The sequence below is a fragment of the Prinia subflava genome, chromosome 1, assembly GCF_021018805.1.
Source record: "Prinia subflava isolate CZ2003 ecotype Zambia chromosome 1, Cam_Psub_1.2, whole genome shotgun sequence".
Taxonomy (NCBI): Eukaryota; Metazoa; Chordata; class Aves; order Passeriformes; family Cisticolidae; genus Prinia; species Prinia subflava.
Window position 1 is genome coordinate 83,959,312 of NC_086247.1, and position 23,307 is coordinate 83,982,618.

Genomic DNA, 23,307 nt, shown 5'->3' on the forward strand with positions numbered 1-23,307 from the left:
GATCTTTTACTTATATAACATTCTTCTTCTGCTCCTACTCTGTGTGCCTCAAAATGTACTTGAAGTAAACCAAACATGAGGGGGAAAATATTTTCAATGTCTCCAGATTTCAGAAACAAAGTGCCCTGATCATTTGGAGCTGGTTCTCCAAACAAATATTTTAATGATTCTTGCCACTTTTGCAGCAAGTTTTGTGGGTATCCACCTCGAAAACTGACCTCTTGTTTTGTTCCCTAATGCTGTTTACATTGAACAAAGACCCAAAAAGTGACCCAATGGTTTTCCTCCTGTCATGGTTAAGGCAGAAATGGAGTATACAAGTGTGTAGGCTATTTTTTCTGTAAAGGCTGAGAGATCTAGAGCCATGTCAAGGCTGTCCTTTCTTGAATGTTCTTCTGGGATTCTGAAGCTAGTAGTAGCTGGGATGACAGGATCTATTTTCAATAGTTCTGGACCAGAAGCCTCTCTCAAGTGATTTTGATCCTGCTGGGTGGATTAGGGAGTTTATGCAACAGAACTCTGAAGTGTGGCTGAGACCTCCAGCAGCAGGAGGCTGAGGGGGATGCTCAGTGCTGTGGCAGACATTTGGCTAACTGGGCTGAGCCTGGGGTGTTTCACTTCATCAGAACCAGTGAAAATGGGAAACCACACACTGGTTTTGAAGGAAGAAAGGTAACTAACTTTCTCTGCCCTTTCTAGATGGAGAAGACTTAGTGAAATAACTGAAAGAATAGCTTGGTAGAGGAAATGAGAAGAATTAAGAGATGTCATTTCAGAATTTCTGACTGCTTTTTCCAAGGAGGGGTAGTGGAAGAAAACAGTCAAAGTCATGTATACTTACTAGGATACTATGTCCTAATGTCCTACTGCAAGCCTTTTCACAGTGATTACAGAAACTTCTCACTGGAGAGAATGTCTTACTTGTTTGTTGCACAATTCTCCTCTTGTAAACTAACAAAGCAACACAATTAAAGCAATAGTTTTAATTCAGGATCTTTGTGACTTGGAGATGATACTTCTGTCCTTCTGTAAAGAATTAGGAAGATTTTTTTTTTCTTCATTTAATTATTCTTTTTTTTAAGTTTCATATTCAGGAACAGGAAGCTACAGACAGTAGTTCCTTCCTCTACTTTCAACCTTTAAGCTAGTAAAATTTGTCAACAGAAGTATTTCTAATAGATAAGTGAGCTGTTTTGTGTCTCCCCATTCTGGGTGCTGGAAAGGATAAGCCATCTTCCATCTTTCATATGCATTATAATTCAGGCCTGAAGCAGGACCACCAGTCCAAGAGAAAACAGGGACATTTATGAGTGGTACATTTTCACCATAGGAAGAGGAAAAGAACTATGGAAGAGGAAAAAATCAGATTTTATGTCTCCAGCAATCATTTCTCAAGGCATGCTTATGCATCTGCTATGTATTTGGACTGTTTTACTAGAAGATTTTTATTTAACCAGGTGAGCAACTTTACCTATGGAAGGGGGAAAGATAACAAAAGCCTATGTGGGGCATTTCTTATGATGACAAAAATGAGAGTAAAAATATAATTAGATTAAGAAACACTGTGGGTATTGTTAGAGCCATCTCTCTTTGTTCCCCTTTTTATTGCAGAGCCCTGTGGTTTGGAGGTACTTGGCATTCTCTTTACTGCTTCCCTCCTACCAATTTCCCTCCAGGATTAGACAGCAGTACAAATATTATTGCACTCTGCAGGCTTTGCCTTCTGACCTACTCTACAGAGACATATGTGATGGAGTCAGAGCTGCTGAATAGAAAATGTCTTTCTTAACTCTGGTGCTGGAGGGATGCCAAGGTCCAGTAGTTCATAAAGGAGATGGAGATGGTAGCATTCCTGAGGGAAGTCAGACTGAAGAAGGAGCCCCAGGTATTTAAGGAAAAGTGTCAGTTAAAAAAATAAAACATGGGGGAGGGGGAAGAGGAAGAGCTGCAAAAGATGTGGGTCAGAGGAAGTTAGGGATGTTAGCTGGGGTGTCTGATCCCTTCAGGAGTGGGACGTGTGCCTCTGCAGGAGCTGTGTCACTGCAGCTCCCAGGCCACAGCACTGGCCTTGCAGAGCAGTGATGTCAGAAAGATTCGTGAAGCACCACTGTCTGTGTGTGTGAGTGTGTTAAGAGTGTTTCTCTGGGAAAGTCTCCTCAGGAATGGGTTGGGTGAGTCAGAAGTGATAATAGGTGGGGGGCTTTGCTGCCCAGTGCTCCCGGTTAGAGGCCATCATCCTGCACTGCACAGCTCAGCTCCCAGCACTGGGCTCAGAACTTCATCTGAGCAAATTCCCTGTCCTTGCTAAAGGACTGGGGATCTTTCTGGGAGGCCTTTGCCAAAATGTTTGTTTATGGTGAAATATTCTGTGGCAGAGTAACTGTAGTGAAAGGGAGGGGCTCACAGGCTTGCTCAAAACCAGGCAGAGCATCCCCTGGGACCGTGCCAGACTCCCACACGGCTCTGCTGGCACCATGCCATCCTGACCAGCAGCAGCCCTGTTGCTTCAGTGCTGCAGGGAACACTCTTAACCCCTGACTTCCAAACTAATGTGATCGAGGCTGTATTTGTGTGCATGCCAGTGGCATGGAAAGAATTCCTCTGGGGAATAGCTCTAGACCCCCACTGTCACTCCTCCTTTTTGACCTTGACCAGGGTTTGAGCTACACCTGCCAGTGGTGGGAATCTCTGCCAAGGCACTGGACCGTCTTTGTCCATGTGTCCATGCTGTGCTGGAGACTGGAGATGCCAGGGAGGACAATTAGCCAAGATAAAAATCAACAAGAATCTTCTCCGCAAATACAACTGAGTCCAAACTCAGACACTCATGAGTGCTGCTAAAGGCCATTGATGCTGCTTGGATTTTATTTTGCTTTTCTCAGTAACTCCTATACTCTCTAATCCCTGACTCCATCAAGAGTCTGATGAAAAAATGCTAACATAGCATGAGAGAAACTTGTCTTGTTTTACTGTGAATCAAGAACATAAAAGTAAAAGTAAATCTGTTTAGGGGCTGGGCTGGTCCTTAACATTTTGTTAAAATTACAGATTATGTCTTTGGAAAAGACTAGAAAGATTTTATTTCACATGTCATTGAAATCAGGAAGGAAAAAGAAATTTTCACAGGAGACTGGTTTCTGTGCATCCTCATTTCTACATCAAATGAGTTAGTTCTTTAGGCAAATCATGAAATATGAGTTTTAATCTTGTAATTGCTTAATTTTTTATGATACTGCATTAAGGAAGATTTTCAACTCCTCTTCAGTGGGTATTATACTTTTGGAGAGAAATATGTGGTTTATAACTGCTTCTTTCTGTTTTTCCCTGAGATAAGTTGCAGTTGCAATTGTCACAAGAGTCAAAACAGGCACTAAGCGTTAACTGCCACCTTCTCAATGTGAAATACTGGATGGTAAACATCAGGAATGAGTGGCTCTTTCACACTGTAAACACAATGTAAGCAAAAGCAACAAGAAAAGAAAAGACCTTGGGTAAACAGAAGGGGATGATCACATAGAGCTAATTTGTACCCCTATTATTTTCAAGTTTCACAGTCAGTTTCAATTTGTAGGACATCTTGCAGACCTTAGTACCTCTTGCCATGGGGCCTAACCTTTCTTTTTAATTATTGGACTTGAGGAGCTTTTGCTATAATTTTTGTGCTCGTGTTTATCTGCTGAAAGAAGAAGAAAAGGTACAGCTTATAAATCTTTCTTTTTCTGACACATTCAACAATAGTCTTTTGTGGTCTGAACTACTGTAGTTCACTGTACTTAAAAAAAGAATGCAAAACTTGTGGCAAGCTTGATACCAGGCAGCAGCAGCATGAGTGGAAATTATTTGCTCAGTGAGGTCCTTGCACAGCATAATGTGTACATGAAGGACATAAAACAGTCTGACACTGAGTGAAAAACTGCATCTCTACAAAGCAGGGCTTCTGCTTCCCACATCAACAGGCTTGAAAGAGCCAGTGATGAGACAATATTCAAAAGTTTTACTATTATTGTTTTATTTTTTGCTTAGCTTGCCTGTTTGGTAAAAAGCTGCATTTTATTTACCATTAATATTATTTTAGAGGCAAGGTTCCAATTTTATCAGTTTATAACTCTGACAAATGGGGCTCCTCATTTTCCTTCTGAGATTTCACAAGACCAGCTAACTTTCCTGGCAAGCTACATTTCCTATTGAAGGCTCTCCTCTGTGCAGTTGGCTGGGCAAGTTTTTGCTGAAACTAAACAGGAACCAGCCAGGTCTGCCGAGGAATCTCACCAGCCCCCCTGAGCTGAGGGTGTCTGCCCGTGCTCCTGGCAGCAGACGATGCCCAATGCCAGTGGGATGTCACTGCATCCTCTCCTCTCACAGGGCACCCGAATTTACCGCTCACTGTTGACAGTTCAGTGCCCTTGTTAAAGCCTTGGTTGAGAAATCTTTTGTGAGCTGAGCTTGATCATCTCAGCGTCAACTCTGACGACTCTGTGCTCTGCAACACCTCTGCCTTTCTCCTGCAGCTGTGAGGAGAATGGAAAGAGGGTGGAGAAGGAGGCAGTGGAGCCAGCCTGGGAGGTTCACAGGGCTGCACCTTCCCCAACATGGAAAACACAGGAGGATTGTCAGCAAAAGCTCTCTTCTTAGGAAACTGGATAAAAAGGCAGTGCCTGAGCTGATGTTTTTTTTTTTTTTCTTTTTTTTTTTTTTTTTTTTTTTTCTGAAGACTCTCACAGCACTGTTATTAGGAACTCCAATGGGAACCCACATGTAATGGTAGATAAAAACTAAAGGTAGTAGAGGATAAGTAAAAGATGGCACTAAAACAGAGGTGTTACAATCTTGTGCATCATGAAAGAGCTTGTATCTGCTGCTTTCTGCCTGTCTTATTACAGAAACAAACTGAGAAACCTCAACCTGTTAAGTTAAACTCTAGACTTTAAACGTTATGGCAAGAGTTAGATTGCCCTCCATTTCAGCAAGTCAGCTTGTTCTTGAAACATTACCTGCTAGAGCTAGAGAGAAAGGATGAGGAGTTTACAGAACTTAAGGGTATTTAGAGAAAAGAAAGGACTGGTTGAATTCACTGCCACTATTGTCACGTATAATTCCCCCCTCCCAGCACATCTGAAGGGTTGCAGCCTGCCCTTCTCATTTCAGCTTTTAAACTGTAACTACTTGGCCTAGGACTTTAAATTTACATGATTCCCCTTTTTAGAGTGTGTCATCTTGAGGTGAATCCCTGTCTCTCCCATGAAGGCTGGGGCACCTCTGTCCATAGGCGAAGTTGAAGCATGGAGGAAGAATGGCACTTTCTTAGGACATACACAAGAGAATATTGTTTCCAGGCTTGCCTGTAATTTCTGTTAGGCTGATCAAATTTGCAGTCTCTCCAACTGGGACTCAATATCCAATGGTAAGGAGGGGGTCCTTCTTTGAAGAATTGACATCAGATGCAGAAAACTTTTCACTTTATGGCCCTGGGCACAAAACACCAACTTTAATTGACAGGACCCCAGGACTGCTAATTAGAAACTGGCAAACCTGGGACATCTGGACACCTTATCAGAGGTTTATCAAGATTACTGGTGTGATCCATACAAAAGCTTAATGGGAATCAGCTGTTAAACAAGTGAAGTAATTTAGTCAAAGATTATGAATTTTTTTTTGTTACAACTATAATATGTTACAAACTGAGTTCTTAGTGGCTATAATAAATGTGCAGATTCATAACCACTGTTTTTTTGCTCGTTGTTTGACTTCCTAGCCAAAAGGACTGGGTCAAATTCAGAAAGCGAGCCTGGCTCTAAAGAGGTCAGTGCAAACACTGCCTCTGAACTTGGCCTTCAGTTGGGAGGCTGTGTCTTTCATCACCAAGCCAGCTTTAAATCTTTTCCACGGCACTTTCAAAAATTCTGCCATATCATCTTGTCTTTATGTGGCCGGCTAAAAGGGTAATAAAAGGCCATAGAGGAAAGAAAGAAAGAAATGGTTTTGTAAAAAAATGTGAAACTGTCTGATCCCATATTTTCCACAGGAGAGATTGGAAAGAGCTTACGCTTCTTCAGATTGCACAAGCTGAGGATTATGACCATTGTTGAGTCAGTATCCTTTGTTAAAATGAAGAGACAAAAGCCATCATCATAAAAGAAAGATGGCCTTGGGTCTTGCACTCTAGGAAGCCACAGGTGCTTCAATTCCACACATCCACTCCTAGAGGGAAGCTGAAATTCAAATGCTCCTTTTTTATAATATGCTTTTAAACTTGTGTTTCTCCTAAATCTTATTGGAGCCATAACCAAGGAAAGCAATCAATGAAATGTGAAGAACTGGAGTTGATGTTCAACACTGGGGTTGTAAAAAACAGGGAACATGATCTCATCTCCTGCTCCTGTTAACTCTGAGATGCACTGAGCCCAAAGTAGGGAAATCCACTGTTGGGCAAAAGAGCTAAAAAGAACTGGATCTGGAGCACAGCTTGTGTTGCTGACTACCCTGTTTTGTGCCTTGATCTGGTTTGAACCACCATTTTGAGGGAACTAGCATAATTCAAATAAACTGAAGTCAGTTTTAGCAGAAACTTGCCAGACAATTTTTTTTACATGAAAATGGAGTTTCACTATCTTAAACAAGGCTGACATTCAGCTGAGCAAATCTGATCACTCTGTGTGTGAAACTGCAGACATAGTTTACATTTTACAATTATCTGATTGTTTTTTCCCCGTTGCAAAGTTCTCTTTTGTTACATTTTTCCAAGGGAATGATGGATGTATGGAATGCTCCTCAAGACTGAAAAGTGAGAATTTATTGTGCTGCTGAATGCCCGCATTATTTTGCAGGTGAGGAGGTACCTGATGAACAGGGAGTTGGGAAGGACCACGCTAGAATGAACATGAGCTCTTCACATCCAGTAGCTGTTCATGGGATTCCAGGTAAGGCTGTTTAACTAATGGCCCCATGGGCATTTCTGATCACCTGGCAGCAGGTCAAATCCTTTGGAAATGTGGGACACTTCACCTTGCCTTTGAAACATAATGAACAGACATGCCACAGGGCCCAGATGAGTTGCATTTTAAAAACTCACCTGATTCAACAATCTTCACTGGAGCAGGACTGATATTCAAAGAGGTAGCATGTAGGAAATACCAATGGGCTCAGAACTACAACACAACATTAAAAACACCAGTTAAGGCAAAATCACTGGTCTCGACTTAAGCAGATGGGCCAAAGCTACTTATCTCAGGAAAGCAACATGTATAAATGATATGTGTTCAGTAATAAACCATGGAGGAAGGCCTTCAATATGACCAGTTTAAGCTGTGGCTCCTTTCCACATGCTCCATACATTTTGGAGACTGGTTGCTTTGTTTTGGGGTTTTGTTTGTTGGTTTGGTTTTTTGGTGGTTTTGGGTGGGGTTTTTTGTGGTTTTTTTTTTTTTTTTTGGAGGGGGGTTTGTTTTTGGTTTTTTTTGGTTTTTTTTGTTTTGTTTGGTTTGGTTTGGTTTGGTTTTTTTTGTTTTTTTTGGTTTTTTTGGTATTCTGCACATCATTTATTTTGGAATTGTTCTTCCTGCACATGGAAAACAAAAATCAACCCCACTCTTCTGCTTGGATTCACTTTTAGTTTTTAAAGAGACAGCATGGGAACAACAAAGAAGATAACGAAGTGTTTCCACAAGGCAGATGCACAGCAACAACCTGTAGGAGAGAAACTTGGTGAAACAATGCAGCTATTACTTAATAGACAGATGTTTGCTTTTCTGGAAGTTATAAAAAAAACAAAATGGTTTCCCTAGAAATATCACCTGCCTAGAAGGTTTTCACACTGGTGCAAATGTTTTTATTTATATGTAATATAAATAAACCACCAGACTGCCTGTAGTTAAAAGACAACCCTCACTGATGGCTTTCCTGGCTGAATAAATTCTGCAACCAGTTTAAAGGTGAATTTTCACATGGGGGGAGTGTCTTTCTTTGATATAAAGAAGTCTTCAGTATAAGGAGCTGACCAATATTGTTCAGATGGATACAGTTCTTGCAAACAGCTGAGTTAGTCATTGATTCATGGATAGATACCTCACTTTGTAAATTGTATTTGGATATGGCTGCTTTGGGTAGAAAATTTAACGTTGCGTGATGTTCAGAAAACTATGTCAAAATTCCTGTCTTCAACAAGAAAATAAAACATGTTCCTATCAATGGATGGCCCCTGAAATGGGCCTCTGAGAAGCCATCAATTCAGTGTGTGGAAAGTCCAGCTTTGGAGCTTTTAATCTAGTTCTGGCATTCAGTAAACAGTGCTTGATGCTACTCCATGCAAGCTGACCTCAGCATAGACATAAAACAAACAGGAGCTGCAATGCTTGAAAAGCTGTCTGAAAAAGGTAAACTTCTTTTCTATAATTTTCCTTTTTTTTTTTTTTTTTTTTAATTACCCTGCAGAGCTGTTACTGTTGTTAAGAGCTCTGATTTGAGCATAAATTAGAAGGACTGTCATGTTGCAGGGTGTGCAGCATTGTGAATTTGCTGACAGAGGAATGAGAACTACAGTCAGCTGATGTTTTGCTGACATTTCTTCTCCAACTATGATTGCCCTCAGTTTTACATTCTGACTGGAGCAATAACTAGTGATCTTGCTGCAATGCCAATCCCAGCTCCTAGGAAAGTGCTGCTTCTTTCTGGCCTTCATATGGGTTTCATCATAAGTTATCAAGGACATGTGTGGCAGTCATTTTTTACTCATGTTGACCTATCTGTTCAGATACTGTATATGCATGTGGGTTTGCATAAACCCAGTCAACATCACCAAAATGTCTAAATGTCAGGAATAGTGAATAATTCTGCCTGCTTTCTTTTACTGCTACAAAAAGTAGTCTCTTGATACAGACACTACATTCCCAAGCCAGAACCCACAGTTTACCTTTCTTCAGTCTTCCCCAGATACTGATCCCATAATTTTGTAATTCAACTTATTGATAGAAGAGTGTTATGAATCATGGAAAAGCCAGAAGAATGAGGTGGACTGGAGGCAGTTCTGTATGTATGCAGTTTTGTAATAAAACTGTTTCAAATTTACATTAAAAACAGAAAATAATTATATATTATAGGGCAGCAGATGCTTGTGGAACACGGACTGAATTTCTGCTGTCAAGATTGCCTGCCTTGCTTTTTGCAATAACACAATAATGTGTAGCAATCACAGTGTATGATGTATGCACACACTCAAGTGACTGTAAATATGTAGATAACTTGCTGTCTTCTCATAGGTTTTGTGCATTGCAGACCAGAGGAAACATGGATTTAATATAGGTTGCTGTGAGCTACCTATACAGTTCTGGAATATCTCCTCTTGCCTCCTCTAGTTCAAGGACTTCTCCCAGATTCCTCAAGGCAATGGAATGCTTCATTACTCCATTTAAATTAGCCTTAGGGCAGGAGCACCAGAACTGATGGCTGTTAACAAGTTAACATCTACCTACCAGTGTGTCACGCGCTTCCCTTTCAAGCCAATGTCTGAGAATGTTGATCCTGAGTGTGTGATCAAGAGAATAGCTCTCTAGAGAAGAGAAAAAAAATAGGTCAAGTCATGGTGTTAACGTTTTTGGGTATCTCTTTAAAGTTGTCCCAGGCAAAACACTCTGCAAGGCTCCACACTTTCTGGAGACTGTCCTTCCATCAGATCTGTGTGAGAACTCACTAAGGAAGGTGTCCAAATCAGCAGCCAGCTGAGAAGCCTGGATTGGGAAGGACCTCCTGAGGAGTCATCTTTGACACAGTCGGTGCAGGCAATTTTGTCACAAAATCCTTCCCATAAACAGTTCAAGCTTCACATTTCCACTGCTAGTACTGATTTACCAGAAATTTTCTGCCCTTTCTGCTAGAAAATATGTCATAATTTCCAGTGGGAATGCATTCGGGGCCAGTCTATTGCTATTTGTTCTTCTGACAACATCTTTAGCTTAAATGGCTTGTCGGCCATCCTGGTGTCTATTGCCTTGATGTGTTTATAAAAAGTGAACACATTTCACTTCTTTTTTTTTTTTTTTCCAAACTAGACAAGACAGGCTCTTTTGACCTCAACTGGAAAGAAAGGTTTTTCTTATCCTAAGCCTTAAGTCTTCCACAACTGTCCCAGTCTGAATAAACTCATTCTTAAATGTGGGCAATCTGAGCTGGATAAAGTCTTGCCAAAAATCTTGCACAATGGCATTTTGAAAATTCAGGCTGAGCATGGGGTTTTCTCAGTTATGTATTTTGCTTTCTGTGCAGCAGGAAGTAAGTTTTGGATGCACAACTTACATTTATGTGAAAAGCTTCTGGAATATTAAATAAGACACTTCTTTTTTTCTTTTCTTCTTTTTTTTCTAACATTTTTGAAAGAAGCCGTGGGGAACTGTATTTCCTGCTTTCCATGGGAGTTTGGCTCTCTTTGATAAGTCCAATGTTAATTACAAATAGGGCATATGATAAACACTTAGGCAGCAGTCCTGACATGTGAGTACAGAGCAAACAGTGGGTGCAGGGATGCCTTATTTCTCCTTGGTATCTGTAGTAACCGGACTCTGTCTCCACAGAGGCATGAATCAAGAATCCTTTTCTCTTCAGAGAGCACTGGTACAAAGCAGCCATACCAAGCTGTGTATTGCTGCAGCTGAAGAGCTACCAATCCCTAAAGCAGCCCCAGTGCCTCTGCAGCATTCTCCAGTTTACCACTGGCTGTGGCACAGGTCAAGCACAGCCTCACTAAACCAAGTGAGGGGGAGGCACAGTGGTTCCTGGCTCTGCCCCCACAGTTGCACATCCCTGCTGTCAGGTGTCCTTCTGCATCCTTAGAGAGCACTTTTCCTGCTCCTGTCCTGGACCCAGACCTCACTCACTGTCCCTGAGGACTGAGTCACCATCCAGCTGTGGCAACAGAATTCCCTTCGTGCATTTGCTGCACCTGCAGCAGGTCTTGTCCTGAAAGGCTGTCACAGAGCTGCTACCCTGTCACACACCTGAACCACCACACACCTTGCCTCTTACCCTGCTTTGCAGAGCTGGAACTTTCCAGAGCCCTTCCCAAGGTCTCCAAGTAAAGCAATGGCTCATCTGTAAGGAGCTGCTGGTATGACCCATCTGGAGATGAGGGCCCACAAGCAAAGCCTCAACACCCCAAAGAGGCTCACTGCTCTCTGCTTCTGGGAAGGATTAGTACAGATACCCCAATCCTTGGGATAAGCCTTACTAATGCTACTTCATCTTCCTCCTCCTTTTCTTTGTGTCCACTAGATGCTTTCTTTGCCTCAACTACTACTTAAATCCTGCTTTTAACTCTTGTCACCAGCTCCAGTGATGCTAATATGAAAAAAAAAAAAAAAAAAAAAGCAAACAACAAACTAGTAAGTCAGGAAGACCTTCTTTACTTTAAGCTCTTACACCCATTGTCCAGGTGGGGCAGTACAGAGATTTTTGCCTGTATTTCCCTGCTGCTGGTGCAGGGAAGCGTCCCCAGTGAGAAAAGTCTGCCTTGCTGGGAACTGATGCTCTCTGCTGGAAGTCAGGAAACTGCTGAGGATGTTGAGGCCTGTCTGTAATATCTGTGTTATGCTCCCACTCCTTGGCAATGCAAACCAAGAAGCTGCTGAGGTACTTGTGGGTTTGCAGCACGCACGGCACAGGAATTGGAGTGTACGGCTGCAGTGCAGGAGAAATCACAACCAAAAGGAGGGCTTGCAGGTCTGACAGGAGGAGATAAGAGATGTTCCACAGAGCTGGAGGAGGAACCTGCTTCTTCCTCACTATATAAATCATCTCCATTGTTTCCCTCTTCTAGATATGCTGGTTGTCTGTCACTCTCTTGCCCTGTCCTCCCATTTACAAACACTTTTTGGTACAGGCACCTCATTCCTTGCTTACGAGGTGACTTTCTTCCAGTGACAGTTCTGTTCCACGTGTTACACCAGGAAATGCTAAAGGCATACTTAACTCATTCATGTGTCTTTTAAGGAGAAGAAACATGCATGAAACAGAAAGAAATAAGAGGAGAAAAAGTATATGAGGGAAAGAAAAAAAAAAAAGAATAAGCCCATCTATTTTTACAGTACTTTCTCAACAAATATTCCTGCCACTGTTGTTCCAGAAAGGCCTCCCAGCCTAGAAATAGTAGCTGTTGGTCGTGTTTAGTGTCCTGCATTTGTGACTGAAAGGAGCTGTGACTCATAAATGTGTCCAGCTCTCTGGCTATAAGCCACTCTAACCAAAAATGGCTGAGGTTTACTGTGAGAAAGCACATCTGACTTGTATTTTCTTAAGATTGAAAAAGTACCATCAAATAACAGTATAAGGGAAAAAATCCTAACCATAAAGAATTTTACATTCTTTGGAATGATATCATAGTAGAATACACACAGTAGACTAATTACAGTTTCATCTTTAATTTTACTCCAGAGTGGGTTACATTTTTTAAATGTCATTCCCTTTTATAATTATTTATTATTTGTTTCAAAGGCATGGCAGCACTCCAGTCACTTACTTACCATCATCTATGTTGTGTTCTTCAAACAGCTGGATAATCTGTGGTAATTAGAACGATTTCCGCCGGCTGGGTTTTGTCATCTTGTCAGAGGGAATTAGCCGGGCAGGCGTCTCTCTACCCCGAGCAGGCAGCGGAGGGTGCTGTTGGATTGGAGGTGCTCACTCGGCCGCTTCCCCAGCTCCTCAACAGAGCTCCCGGGCACAGACTGCCAGGTGTGTCCTTCCTGGGGTGACAGGGCGTCCCTGCCAGGCAGCAAGACCCACACACTGAGCTCAAGACGAGGAGACACCAGCTCAGTTTGTTTTTTGGGCACTGAGCGAAGAGCGATGTGTAATGACACAGGTTTGGATTGTGGCTCCACGGCTGTTCCCTGGGAGTTTTACTGCCTCCTGTCCACAGATGATATCTTGTACTAAATTCCTCGAGGAAAAAAAGGGAAAGGAGAGAGAAAAGAATCAAGGAAATCTGTTTTTTTGGCCAGAGGAGTTCAGACTCTGCCCATTAAACACTTGCTTCTTTTCCAAGGTATGTTCTGAATTAGGCAGAGCACAGTATGTCTTCTTCAATGTACTGGCCAGAAGTCATGAAGCTATGATAAATCCATGGATGGCAAGCCTTGTTCTCAAATTTGAGAGATGGATTAGGACACCCAAAGTCAGTACTGGTGCTCTTCAGCTGAGTTTGCACTAGCCAAACATGATCTCAGAGCAGGAGTGCAGCACGTCAGTCAGCCTGCCTGCTCACAGTCTTGAACAGGATGCAGGATACAGCTATTGAATTTCCAATGCTATATTTCACTGTCTTCAGGACACTGTGACTTTATTAGTGAATATATCACCAATTATACGGCATGTGGTCAAAGAATGTGTCCTCTCAAAATCCAAGTAAATAGCATAGAATTACCAAACACACATCAAAGAAGCCCTCTGTGATTTCTAAGTATGACTTGATGCTACTGCTGTTCTGGCAATTGCTTTCTCTTTATATTACTTTTCCTGTAAAACTTTCAAGTAGAAATTCGACTTGAACTTCCCAGCTCAAATAAAACTATCTGGTTTATGGATGAGTAACTGGAGACTTTAAAGAAGTCAAATGATTTTCCCAGGATCCCAGAACTGAGAATGAAACAAACCTGTGAATTAAATTCAGAAACTGAATTTCAGTATCAGCTGAAAGGGGCAGATGCTACAGCTCATGACCACTTTCTTTCCACGCTCAGCTTTTGCCCACAGTCATGACCATGGAGAAATTTTAGTTTTGCATCCTGAAGTGAATGCTCTAAGCAGGAGCTCTGAAGGGTGCATGCTGCTCTCCATGCTGCACAGGTCTTCCAGCTCCTCTAACTGGCCAATGTATGCTGATCGTAACATTTCCACATCGCGTTAAGATGAAAAGCAGTATGTATATCAATGATAGAAAATACTGTACAATGTTATTTTTATCCCACAGGATGTAAACCAGCTCACTGAGGAAGTCAAATGTGCTCTGTAATTTCTTCTGCTCCAACCTCGATATTCCTCCCTAAAAACTAGTAAAAGTGTAACTGCAATAACCCCCTGGCCAATATAACTGAATGAATCAAGAACTTTTCCAGAAAGTGGCCCCTTTCTGGATAACTAGGATCAGAACACGGTTGAGTGCAAATAAGTACGAAAAAACAACTTTGTGCCACTCATAGTCCTGTGGCCATGTTCCTTTCTGGTTAGTTTGCTGAGGACTGATTTGCTAGCAGGAAATGTTTCTACCTATCTTGTGTTCTATTTACCTGGTTTTAATCTTCTAAATTTGAATTAGTTAAGGAGAATATGTCTATGCTTGTATCTATAGATGGAAATAGAGATAGACCTTTTACTTGAGTACACAATGTTTATTTTATCCCAAAAGTTTGTTTTCCTTTTTCCCCCCTCCCACTGCAGTGTCACTGCTGCTGTATTTTGTTAGACCTCTGGTTTTCATTATGCAAAAAGTCAAAACTGGAACATTGTAAATCTCCCCTCTCCTCCGCGCTGGCTGCTCTGAAGCCCGTCCGCCATTCGGTGCCTCACGGCTTCTCCTACCAAAGTGTGCTGTTTCCAGGGGCTTTGGGGAATAGGAGGTGAGAACAGGGAAAGCAGGGCAGGGGGGGCACCTCGCTCACCCACGGCTCGTGAACCTGAGCGCACACTCTCTTTCTCAAATTTGTTTTCTCAGCTGGTGGCACAGTCGCTGCCCCAGCGCCACCAGCCCAGCAGAGAGCAGCTCCATTCGAGATCTGAAGGCAGATTTTAAAGAAGTGGTTGGGGCAGGAGGGGAGGGGAGCTTAATAGCAGCTTAGAGCCTGGCTCCCTATGTTTTCTTAGTATATTGAAATATGAACTGTGTAAACACTCTGCATTCCACCTGCTCCAAAATCTGCCAGAATGCTCACAAAAGTCCTTTGCTCTTTTTTACATCCTCCCGTTTTCCTTGCCCTCCTCCCCACAAGGTCTCCCACACCACCTTGCTGTTCTGCCCCCTACAAACACATACCCCTTTTTTTCTGCCCTCTTTTTTCCATTTTTTTTCCCCTGCTAGAGACATGCATTTCCAAAGTCGCTTTGCACCTAACATGTGGTGCATTTTCAGCCTCCTCTTTCAGAGAGCTGTTGACTCACTTTGGTTTCAAAACACCACTGGTGATGCTTGTCAGGTTATTATTATTCTTTTGATATTATTTACCGTTCTTGCACATCAATATGTCAGTAATCACCCACAGACTGAATATTTTCCACATCAAAACTCAGAACACACATGCTCTGCGTTTTACCTGTCTTCCCCAGAACAGGGAGCAGTTTTCCATCCAAATGGCAAACCATCAAGGGTTTTACACTTTTACACTCAGTAAAAATGCTGAACAAAGAAGTACATTTTCCATCATGTTCTGAAAGAGTGCAGGCTGTGCTGGCTTCACTGTGAGAGCAGATTTCCCCTTGGCACCATCTTCTGCCAGCATACAGGAGCAGGACAGAGAGAAGGACCACATTTTTTAAGCATGGCAGCATTCCCGAAAGGGATCCAAAGGGAAAATCATGCCATGTGGGCAATTTAGAATTATCTGAGTAGCCTCTGGTAACCACTCCTCATTTCTCATGTCAGAGGTGATCATATCACCCCCGTGGTGCATAGGATTTGGTGGTGTGCTTGGAAGTGAACAGGTAGTACTTGTTCAAAAACATTGTATTTTTGATCTAGGAGATTCAAAACAGCCTGCTTTTGACCGAAGCAGCCAGTAAGTTTTGCCTCGATTGCATCAGACTGCAAAAGGCTGACCTGAAAATGACTGGAGAATTGTGACTTAGGTCTCAGACAAAACTGTTTTTAGTTGACTGTGTAGGGAAATCACTACCTCAGCTACCCAGGAATGGTGAGAGTGAGATTCAGCTGGGCTTTCTACTGCTGTATAGCATTCAAAGCACCAGAAAAGGTGGTCAACTGAGTCCCCTACCCTCATTTACATTTGATGAAAAAATGAGGGTGCTCTTTTACCAGCCTTTGCCCCCCAAATTCTTCACACTACACAATGTAGACCCCAGTGCTTGCATCTCAGCTCTGATTCCTCTTTGAGAAATGGTTTTGCCTAAATTGAAACGTCGGAGGACAGTGTAGCCGTGAGTCTGGAAAGGACTTGGCAGCCCTCTAACTGGGAAATGGGCTCCAGAATTCACCTCAGGGCAGCTGGTGGGAGCCTCGCTCCTCCTTAGATTTTTCAGGATACATAGATGTCTTTGCCATTCACTGGACTTGTTTGTGGCATCAGCATCTCCCTAGAAACTGGGCATTTTTCCTTCCGTTCCTCCCTGCCTTTGCTTCTGCCTGAAACAGGAATCATGCAAACTACGCTCACAGTCCTTTCCAAGCACTTGGCATTAGAAACACCCTTCCCCTCTGCCTCTCCCAGCCAAGTGATCTGCACGGCCGAGCTGGGAGCAGGGAAGGGATGGGACGGGATGGGACGGGAAGGGAGGAGGAAGAGGAAGCCATTCACCCCACCCTTCCAACCAGGAGCAGGAGCCTGAAGCGGTCACTCCAATGGAAGAAGGTCAGGTTTAAAAGAAGGAGAAAAAAAAAAAAAAGCAGACAAAAGGTGTTCCCTCCTGCTGTTGGGATCATTGTGGCTGGGTGTAACCACACACAGACACCAGCCACCCTGGCCAGAAACACAGATGACAGCAATGAAAAGGTGAATCACTGTGAGTGAAGCTCACAGACTCCTGGCTTGCTCTGGAAAGGTGGTCTGACATCCTCCCCACTTAATTCAGTTTTCTTACAATTGTCCCCCCAGCTGTCAAAGCTCCTCTCATCAGAAAGTAAATCTAGAACTGAGTATTTGATCTAGGACAAAGGTAATACAGTTAAGACAAAAGCTGTCCTGTCTCCAACTATTTTTTGGAGGTTAGAGTGCAGGACTTGAGCAACAAAAACATCTATATTTGTTCCCTGAAAAGAGGAAGGATCACTAAACTGGAACATCTAGCATTCTTTTGAAAGAATTACATCATACCAGAAGGAGCCAGCAATAAGATATCATTTGTTAATTTCACTAATCCATTAAAAATATGTTGGGCGATTGAACTGTTATTTGTAACTCTCTGCAATCTCTCTTTAGGGCGAGGAAACCATGTCCTACTGCAATTAGGTGTGGTGTGTTCTCAGAGCACATAAAGCTTTCAGCGACTTTGTGTGAGGCTGATTTGGGCTTTAGGTAACAGCACATATTGAATCAGCCGGGGAAAGAAAGTCTCCAAGCAGAGGTCTACCAGTTTTAAATTATCTGGAATTTCAAATGGTCAGCAGATATATTTATCATATTATCCTTATATTTATGAATTTGTGTGTAGGAGGCCAGGGGGTGTCCAAATCTGCAAATTGTTAATTCACATTCAATTCTTCAAACCAAGCCAAATCAGTCACGCCTTTTCTTTTACACCAGACATAACTAGAAAATAATTGAGTAGTTGAAATGAAAGATTTTTCCTTGGGTAATACTATATTGTACTGAGTACTCATAGTAAGAACAAGTTAACTGCCTTGTTCTCCATCATTACAGAAAACTTAAGAGAGGAAGTAAATGACCTGAGAAAATTATTCTTCTATTTTAATCTTATTAATCTTTTCTCCTCTGTTCCAGTTAAAACAAAAGAAAGAGCTTTGGAGACAGATTGACTCTGTAATAGAAAAGGCATAGTTTGGAGAAACTTTCTGTCTACAGCTGTGCTTTGCCTGTCCTGTAGCTCTAAAATCAAAGCTGATTTCTAGCTTTCAGCAGAATGATGTTGCACTCTGAAGATGAAAACATGGTTCTGAAATGAAAAATGAAGTTTCATTTGGGATGCTTTTTATAACATCTCATTGTCTGACAGCAGAGATGGTAGCTAACAGCAGAAGTCATATTATAGTCATCTGATGTTAATTCAGGACAACAAATATTCTGACAGGATTAAGTTTGCCTGAAAGCATGAAAAAGGACAAATAGCCTGAAAGGTGAGCAGCAACACAGCTGTACAATTTTGCTGTGCACATGGCAGTAACAACCAGTGGTTAATATTTCTTATCTTGTTGCGAGTTCAGGTTCTAAATTTAGGGCCCTAAATAAAGGATATGACATATGAGGGGCCTTATACTACCAACCACAGTCAATAGGATGTGCTGATGCCTCCAGCCTTTCCAAACCAGGGCATTTAAGTTTAAAATACACATTGAACTTCCAGCTGTTACTTCCTGGTTTCCGTTTCCCCACAGGGGAGCTGGGGCTGATGAGGGACACTTGCTTGCACAGGGTCCATCAAGGAGTGAGCTCTCTCCATCAAAGCTGTGTCCCAGTCCTTCACTGGGTTCTTCTCATTGGAGGTGCTCATGCCTCTGTCAGGAACGACAGACATCCATGAGGACTGGCTGAGTCCTCTGCCAGAAACAGGCATGGACATCTACCCCGTGGAAACATATTTTTAGGCACTTACCTGAAAACTATAATTGCTTTGCTCTTACGGAAAAGCCAGACTGACTTCTGTTGAAATATTACTTTTGTCTAGTAAGATGCCACTTTCCTGGCTGACACATCTCCAGGCATAAGGAATTTCCTCAGAAGTCAGTGACAGGTTTTGTAGTAGCATTTTGGAGCAGCCAGCATTTGTGACTGAGTTGAGAAAAAAATAGAAGCAGCAGAACATGGGGTATAAGGTAAAGGCAGTCAAGGTACTGCAGGATATCTGGGGCTGTCATCACCCCCCTGCCTCTGGCCAAGGCTGATAAGCACTGGAGGTAGAACAGAATGGAGGAAGACATTGGGACAGGATGAATCTCCACATCCACAGCTGTCCCGCCACACATCCTACCCACTATCAGCCATGGCAGACGCTCCTCAGAATGCTGTAAAGGGAAACAAGGCATTCTCTCTAAAATGAGATGGCAATCTCTGCTGTGCACAATGGAAATGAGACAGAGGGGACACAGAAGGCAGCCAGTGCAAGAGGCTATGCAGGAGCAGGACTCTTCAAGAAAAGACTCTGTCCCATCCTGTGGCTCTCATGCATGGTATTGTCTCTGCTCCTGTCATTCCCAAAGCACCAACAAGGGGAGGCAGCACCAGAAAGAGACCACCTCACCAGTACCAGTTCCATCCTGGAATAGCTTCACCATAACATGCAGGGGAAGACACGCCTCCAAACATCCTTCATATTTAAAATGTAAATAGTGATGCAAGCACCTTTCCTCCAGGTCTAATCTGGGCAGGTTTTGTCCATCACAACATTCTTCTGTGGCAAAGACTTCCCAGACACCTTGGTCTACAGGAAAGACCAAGGTGTCTGGGTTCCAACTAATTTCCAACAAAGCATTTACCTCAGGCCCTTACACTTCCCTTACAAAAGCTTCTGAAAAATGACCAGCCTACCATGATTTATCCTGCCTCCCAAAGCAGCCCCTCAAAACACTAACCTGAGAGAAGAGATTTGGAGCTTTCTTTATGAGAAAAAGCATTTTTCTTTTATGGCAAGTATGAATAAGGGGTGGGGAAATGGATTCACATTTTTGCATTGCACTGCTTTTCCTGGTGCTTTGTCCTGCTCTACAAGTCAGGTGCTATGTGGGATGATTCCATGCTACCACTTTGTGCTTGAAACTCCAGCACTACACCATTTGCCTCTAACAATCTTATAACCAGAGGAAGCCCTGGCCCCTGTGGGGCAAGCAGTTTTGCAGGGAGTCAGCAGCATCTCCTCTCCACCTCAGAGCTGAGACTTCAGCAGGAACCAGAAGTCTCTGCCTCTCCTGGGAACAAGATAACTTCATCTGTCTGCAAAGGACAGAGCCACCTGAGACACTCAGAACTGTGTGCCCATTTTTTTGTTGATGTGTACAAAGATGAAGATTTTGTAATCGTGGTATTTGCCAGTTTTTTACCAAATATCAGCATGTTTTGAATCCGCTACACATTTCCAAGTCTGTGTAGAAGAGAGGTAGGAAGCTCACAAACCTCAAGAAAACTGGCAGGTGGATGGAGAACTTTCCATCTACTCCCACCCCTCACAACATAGTCAGGAAAACATTTGTTATTCATCCTTTGTGCATTTTCTTTGATTGCAGAGAGCTGGTCAGTCAGCCCATGCTGACATGAACTAGCCACAGTAAATGCTGTTTATCTCTGATGGGGCTGCCACAGGAAGTTGAGCACATTTTTGGGGTGATGGCCAGAAGAACAAAGACAATTCTGTAGAAGACAAGGCCTCACTAGTTCTGCCACAACTTGGTATTTTCTTAATTTTGAGCATTACCAAATGCTCAAAATGCTTCTCTTCCCCTTTGTAGTGGAGGCTCATGGAAAAGAACAATTATTCCAAAATGGGAATGGAAACCTGGTATGTGTTTGAGCACTGTCAGGCAGGTGAGATAATTAAGAGTTGTAAGAATATAATGTCTAGGGGAAACAGAATAACTTTGATAGAGGTATTTTGATTCCAAATAAAAGAAAATTATTCTCCCTTAGGTTTCTATGATTTTCCTCCCCCATCTCTGCTCTTTTCAGTTATTTGTGCTAAAGGACTGGCTCTTTTTCAGTGACTAGAAAGGGTCAAAGAAGTTCAAAGAGAGGGGGAGATACTAGGGGCTTGGGGATAAGACTCTTACAAGTAACTTTCAAGGAAAATATTACAGCTTTAACAGCTACAAAGGGAAGACTTCCACTGTATCTGGGAGAGCGCCCTGGGTTGTTGCCAGGAGCAAGTTGCTGATAATGGCTGCAAATATATCTGCTAATGAAATGTTAAGCTCCTTGACAGAGGTTTTGGGTTTTCAAAGTGACATTTTTCCATTAAAATTTACATCATAAGAATTTGGGGTGGGGCAAAACTGGAACCATTTGTTGACTGAATCTGGCAAACTGGTTGATAAAGAGCATGGGACTGAAGACTCTTTGCTTACAAGTTACAGCATTAAAATCCAACTAACTGTCATCTAATCCAACTGCAGCAGAACAAAATGCCTGGAAAAATGAGATCCATGAGTATCTCCTTACAGGCTCAGGAACAAAGTTCGCAAAACTAGAGCTGCAGCACCTCATCCCTGTATCTCAGGAACAAAATTATATAAGAGTGTTTGAAAATAACTAAAATTCCTAGGAAAATCTTGTTTGCACCAAAACAGACAGAAATTAGACCAAAGAAAATCTTTGCTTTGCTTCCAAGGTTATGGGAATTTGCCCTCTATCCCGCAGCCTCTTTCATCCATTTGGCCTACTGCCTTTCCTGCCAAATCATCTGCACAGCGAAGAGAGAAGGTGAGAGGAAGGTAGACTAAGGAGAATTACTAAAATAAAATTTTCGAAAAATAATAAAAAATAGTTTGGCAAAGCTCCTGTTGATTTCAGTGGGTGTGGATGTCATCCTCTGTTTCAGGTACTCTCTGAAGAGCCCCTTAGGTCTGTGTGCAGACGTAAGTGGCTTGTGAGGTGTTATAAAGCTAATTGTACATGAGCTAATTGTGAAAATAGCAGCTCCAGGAATTTTCCTGACCACAGCTTTACTCATTCTCACCAAACAGCTTCTTTGGTCCCAAACCTGTGAAAGGCTACACCCAAGGTCAACTTTAGGTGTGTGTATACATAACCATGAAGTCTCTAGGAATGTAGATATTGGGGTAGTTGGGACCTTGGACAGTTTTGGTATTATGAATGGTGCTTGCTGCAAGTGTCTGTCTGAAGGCTCTTTAGGTTCATACTTTAGAGCAAAGATTTCAAATCACAGGCAAAGAAGACAGCAAAATTCAACTTCAGAGAACTAGGTGGGTGAGAGGCTGATCTCCTAAACTCAGCTTTGCTTAGATTTACACATTATAGCTCATTAAATAATCACATGTTAAACGTGACTTCATCTTTAACAGCCTCTAAGTATCATGATTTTAAATGACAGCAACTTCTATATTTAACATCAGAAAGCAGCATACTACCAGCTATCCTAAAAGAAACCTACTTTTTATTGTAGATGAGTTATGCATTTAAGTTCCAATTTATGAAAATGAAAACCTTCAGGTTTATCTGAAGGTTAGTATAACTAAAACACATGCATAAAATAAAGCAAATATATAATGTGCTTTCCTGAATCAATATCTGAATGATCTTGCTGAATAAGCATAGAAGAACCATAGGTCTCAAAACAAATAAATTTTAACTATTTTCAGTAAATATTTTCATCTTACCTTGTGTATCTCTGTCAACTGTGATGGGCTGAAGCTAGATTCTTGCAGGGAGGAAAAATGAATGCACAACACTGTTGGAAACTGATCTTTGCTGTGTTGCCTTTCCACTTGTAGAAACAAAACCCACCAAATAAGCATTTTGTCATTTTTATGGACAAAACCATGACCAACAAGTTAAAATATTATATTTTACATTTTTACACAAATTAGCAATTGAAAAGTTACACCTCAGCAGTTGTTTATGTCACATGACTGGACTATCAATCATAATAATAATAAACCAGGAGATTTTCAAGCTAGCACACCTCTGAGTATTCAACCAAAATGGAGAAAAATGGGGAAAACACATAATATATCTTAGGAGTAGTAATGTCCTGTTATTGTTAAAAAACTGCTGGGACCTCATTAGTGACTATGAAAACATCATCTGTGAATACTGTGAGGCAGTAAATCTACAGTGTCCAAGGAAGAGGGGGGGAAGAGAGCAAGCACAACGTGTGTATTTGCCATTTTTTCTTACCCAGCTGTGAGTTAGTAATTTCCATCTCTGCTTGCCAAACAGCTTCCAGAAACTATTACTGATTATGTGAATTCAATAGGCTGCTAATGAACGATAAGATAATGGGTCTGTGCTCAAGACTGCAGGAGACAAATAGTTGTTTACGTGTCAAAAATTCCTTTTCCACTTGGGTAATTTCACACACACGCACACACACACACACACAAACCCACACACTTTTAAGGAACCATTTTACAGCACTCTAGCTCCAAGCCAGGACTGATAATGCTGCAGATTTGGTGCTTTCATCTCCAAATGAAATACTGGTTTTTGTAGCATACCATCAATGATCAATTTTCCATAGCTTTTAATAAAGCAGGCAGTGCTTTAAAAATAACAAACTGTCAGTTTTTTGGATGGGAGGGAGAATGGACTGAATGAATGATGAAAGACAACTTATGGATGAATTCTGAAATACTTTTGTGTAAATACCTGGTATATTGAAAGACTTAGCATGAGATCCTTAGACTTGTGATAGGACTTGCCTACCATAGCTACATCAGAAAAGCTTTATCATACTTTTCACCCCAGACAATTTTAT

At 41.9% G+C, this 23,307-nt stretch overlaps 1 long non-coding RNA gene across 1 annotated transcript; it reads right to left on the bottom strand.

Annotated features, from left to right (window-relative positions):
• Positions 1–4,664: 4,664 nt before the first annotated feature.
• On the bottom strand, positions 4,665–22,513 carry LOC134552572 (uncharacterized). Its single transcript, XR_010080902.1, has 3 exons — positions 22,208–22,513; positions 9,465–12,922; positions 4,665–7,683 (listed from the first exon to the last, which is right to left on the bottom strand). It is a non-coding gene; the product is annotated as an uncharacterized LOC134552572 (long non-coding RNA).
• Positions 22,514–23,307: the final 794 nt, after the last annotated feature.